Here is a 5,263-nt window from a genome sequence, read left to right on the forward strand (position 1 = left end):
GCTGTCCTCTGCTTCCTGCCTCCTTGCTGTGCATGATGCTGCACAATTTTTGTTGATGAGGAAATGGCTCAAATTGTATGTAAGACAGTAGATGCTATATTATATGTAGCATTTTCCTTCTACCTGAAGGAAGATCTGATCTCTCCTAAGTCGAGCTGTTACTCAAGCACTCTGGGTTCTTGGATTTTAGACACTTACAGACCGGTGCAATACTGGAACTACGTTTCCCCTAAAATGACTAGGCTGCCCAAAGACAACCCTTTCAAGATGTTAGATTTTCTGTGACTTAATCCTGTGCAAATACTTCCCCTCATGGGAACCGAGAAATCGCTCACTATTTCAGTAACAAAAATACACAAAAGTGTCCAGGAATTAATGACTAAATTCAAGCATATCAAATCTGGTAGACGTGGGTGGAGTAATCAGCTATGTCTGGAAAGGAAATTTACTCTTAACAAAAGTCTGATTTGATCACAGCTGACAAGTCCACCCAGAAAGAAAACAGCGTAGCTGTGAAGTGGTCACTCGCTGGGATGAAACAGCTGCTGCGCAAACAGGAAAGGAATACTTGAAAGCAGAGCACCTGGGTTCACAGAGTGTACTCGCACACATTTAGCATCCTTTCATGCACTTTCAGCATACTATATTCCTATAAACACACATGCAAGTGCACACATACTTATATAGCAAATATAGTGGAAATGCAAGAGGTCCTGCAGTGCAGTTTCACTTGTTCTCTGGAAACATGTCACTACCTTGGAAAGAGCTCAGATTATCTCATCACGCTGGCAGACACTAGACACTAGTGTCTGGAACTTGCTTTAAGAGAATATGATTTTGTAAGTCAGAACTTGATTACATCTCCAGGAAGGCTCATTCTTGTGTGGGGTGGACATGTGTGGACCTACATCCAAAAGTTAAACCCAAACAAACTGAATCACTCCATCAAGATGAATCAGAATATGAGAAAGAAAGTGATTAGGTTAAAAAAAAAAAAAAAGTTGAGGAAATATGACCAAACTCCATTCATGAACACTCGGCCACGCAGTTCTCATTTTATCCTTACAGGCCCACTTCCTGTTTGCAGCACGTGTTTTTTTTTTTTGGGGAGGCCTCCTTGCCACCCCACCCTGATCCAATGGGGACCACAATGAAGACTGTGTGCACTTTCTGAATGACAGACCTGTCCATACAAGCTACAAGGAACCCCCGACCCCGTCACACACACATACACACATACAAACAACTGGACTGCATAACAGGTTTTCTCTTGTGGGAGCAGTGTTCCATAGTTTATAAGGCAGACAGACATGTCGAAGGACTTTTGTGATGAAACTACAGATTATAGAGCAGGAATGTCTTCGCTGAAAGCCACGTGACAGCTTAGATAACAGGAACTGTCTGGTTTTGTGCTGCCTTCATGATGACTTGCTTTTTATCACATTTGGGGTGATGAGCTGCTACTGTATAATCTAATGCTCATTAGTGTTTCCTTCCACTTTTAATTGATTTACCTGTTTTCATTATTTTGTATATTAGTGTGTTCCCATGTGCTCATGGATCATAAGCAGACCAGCTGACGTACGGGCCCTAACTCATCACCTGGGATTGTTAATATTTACTGATAAGGAGCTGCTTTCCTGAGTAATGAATGCATTTGCATAATTGTCTCATCCTGTTAAGTGAAAAAACATTATGAGACACATTCAATTTCCATGTCTGGCCCATTGAGAGAGTAAATGAACAGGCAGTGAGATATAATGACTTACAGACACAAAGAGAGCGCTTGCAAATTAGCACAATGCCTTTTCTTAGGTGCTTGTAAAATCTGCTTTTCTATGTGCTTACTGTATCGTTTGAGTAAAGGTGTCTTTGTGTGTGTACTTGCGCACGTACCCCTCTCCACCCCAATCCTCTCCTCTCTACTATGAGATTTATTGCCAAACAGCCCTGTGAGAGAGTACACATGCTCTGCCCAGTCTCCGTACTGCACCCTGACAATTACTGCTATATATACCACTCCAAATGAGAGCCATGAACCGGCGTGATTATAGGGTGGAGCAGAAGCAAAGAGGGAGAGGGGGGAAACGAAAGAGTGAGGCGACTTCAGAGAGAAGGGGAGAAAGAGTGAGAGGGAGAAGGAAAGAGAGAAGAAGGGCGACAGGCAGTACAAGTGGAAGTGACTGAAGTCTGCTGTTAATTGTATTGTGCGTTTTTCATGAATAACAGTGTATACGACAAGCTATGTTTTAGTCTGAAAAGCTTCCTTTTCAAAATAGTGAAGATGAGATTAAAGGGATGAGCAGCACACAGGGAATGAGCAGCATCTTCTGGACCAAGAAAAAGACAATATGATGACCTCTGTCTGCATACTTCTCTTCAATAAATTACACCGCAGAGATTTCAGTGCAGAAATACTGTACTGTATGTGGCAGGAGTTACAATAACATTTGGTAAAGAAGTGCTGCCCTCTTCTGGAAGTGAGCGAAACCAAATAAATGGAATATGAATGAGAACTTGAAATTTAAAAAATGACAAGAAGAGCATTTCCTCACTAAAGAAGTTAAGATTTAAAACAGTGTGCAGATCCTTTTCTTCTATAAATGGAAAAGTGCAAGATAACAGAGCAGAAAGAGAAAGATTTCTGGAAACCTGACAAGAAAGTAAACATAAAAGAAGAGAATAATGTTTGACACAAACATCCTGGCAGGTGATGCAGCCTCCACAGGCTATAAACAGTCAGTCTCCATACCTCTTCTCCATCCATCTCCCACTTTCCCGGTAGCTGTCCAACACTGAGCTTGTCACTTCAGCTGAGTGACAGCCTGCTCTCAGTCGCAGGGCTGCCCTCACTGTGCCGTCACCTCCGCCCGGCTGTCTGGTGACATCAGGCTGCCTAAAAAGAGGCATCTAAAGAAGAAGATTGATAACACAGGAACTGATGTCACAGCGAAAATCCCCACATATGATGTATTGAACTGCTGGATGTAATAAATGTAGGTCTTTGCAGAGCTCAGGCCCCGGGTGATGATCCATTTACTGAATAGATCAGTCTACCTTATGGGTCATGAGAGTGTGGGGAAAGTGGTAAACTGGGAAGTTCCCTGTGGGGGGGAAAGCAGCAGTATCACATTACCCATGGACCAGTTTTCATCTTACAGAAACCCACGCTCTGCCTCACTCCAGCGGCTCGCATAATTGGAAGCATCTTGGCATGAAGATAGAGTCAAGGTGGCATATCAATGGATGCGTACTCCAAGGGCATGCAGATAAGAAAAGGCTGCTTCTCTTAACAGGTCGTGTCCATGATAGGGTCACTGGCCTTCCCTAAAAAGATGGCAGAGTGGGTGTTGACTCACATACAAATAGCTATAGCTGATCAGTGGTGTGGAGCCTTGTAGTACAATTCACTCCCAACGGCGCTCATCCCCAACACCAACAAGAAACAAGTTTTGTTACCAAGCCTTGTCTCATTATGTATGCGTGTATAGCAGCAAAGAATCCCTGCGGCTCAGAATAAAAAAAACAAGTGATGAGATTTTTTTACAGAGACTTCATGCAACATGACTGAAAGTCAATTCTTATGAACACTAATTTGCTCTGTAACCTTGCTGCTTTTTGTCACTGCATTACAACAAAAAGAGCTCTGCTTAGAAGTGATTTTGTAACTACCCCACACTGTCATGTCAAGTGCAGTAGGACTTTGGTATGTACAGTTTTACAAGGGTTGGGCAACATTATTAAATCAATATCACAATATCAAAGGGGTACTCCACATTCTGTAATATTTGGGGACTTGCAATGGACAGATTAAAAATAAAAAGAAGGTAAAAATCAGTGCAGCAGAGGCCAAGATATCCTTGCTGTTGGTAGCTAGTATGAGTCAAGTAAAAAAAAAAACTGGATCCTATAGTTCCCATAATGCAACATCTTTGATTAGACCCTCCCTGTCAGGTAAATGCCCACACCTTTCAAACTCCACACCACCTCCTTGTCTGTTTGTATAACAGGATTAACGTTAAAATTTCCATTCCCAAACCGAGATAACCCTGATGACATCACTTTGATGTCGTCGGGGTTATTTTCTCAGACTCGACAAAAGCGCCGTTTCCACTCCAGGAAGTTTCCCACGGGACCAAGAGCCTTTTGAGAAACTCAGGTCCTTTACCTGCATTCCAGGGTCCTGGATGATTTTTCTACCCCCCAAAAAAGTCCCTGCTAGTAGTAGTATTTTCCAAAAGATCAGGAGTAACGTGTCTCTTTAACAAGAGTATTTTTTGGACATATGTGTATACTGTTACGGTATGGCAAATTTATGCTCATTCAATATTCAAACTGGTGTTTCATGCAAGTAACTGTATTCCACTGTTTTGCATTAGATCTGATAAAACTTTTCAAACATAAAACTAAAACTTTAACTACCCATTTTGTTAGTTTTTAATGACAATTTTTTTTTGTAAAACAATGAAAGTCCAGTAAAAGGCGATAATATAATATTGTAATTTTGACCAGCTCTAAGTCTTACATCAGTCCTGTATTTAGGACTCCCGCCTACTTGTTCTGTCTCAGCTAAGCATCCTTGATCGCCCCACTGCTTCCCATCCTGCAACAGTATCCACTCCGCTCTACGCCTCTCCAGAAGGAGGAGAAGAGCGGGACTTCTCTGCCTCCGCACAAATAAAACTGTGTGCCAAGCCGCATTAACTCTGCATTCTTATCGCCTTTCTGACTTGAAACATTTTATGAGCGGTTAGCTGTCAGCCCCCTCAGACTCCAACAACAAGAAGAGGCATGCTTTATGCACTGGTGCATCACGGGCACCACTGTTTACTAGACACCATTATCATTTAACTGCATGTACACTACGAAAGGTCACATTTTGGACTTCAATTTATCACATCTCATTATATGATATATATATATATAATGTAGTTTTAAAGCTGTTCCTGAGCTGGAGACAGGTAAAATTGAGCTTACACGTTGTGGTGAAGTGACACATAAACACAGCTATGTGTACACACCTAGTTGAGGCAGAAGACCTGCTGTGGCCTCTGCTGCCGGCCTAAACCAGCTCTCTGGACTTTCTTAAAGTTTGTCTGCCCACACAAACATTGACTGCACTGGCCGTCGCTGTCTCTGAAATAGGTGTTTAGGCTTACTGAAGAGAAAATGACTCAATAGTGTGCCAGGAATTTGTGCATATTTCCACAAATATCTAATTTTAAATCAAATAGCCAGTGGCATGTTGTATATTGGTCAACAT

The sequence above is a fragment of the Siniperca chuatsi genome, linkage group LG11, assembly GCF_020085105.1.
Source record: "Siniperca chuatsi isolate FFG_IHB_CAS linkage group LG11, ASM2008510v1, whole genome shotgun sequence".
NCBI lineage: Eukaryota > Metazoa > Chordata > Actinopteri > Centrarchiformes > Sinipercidae > Siniperca > Siniperca chuatsi.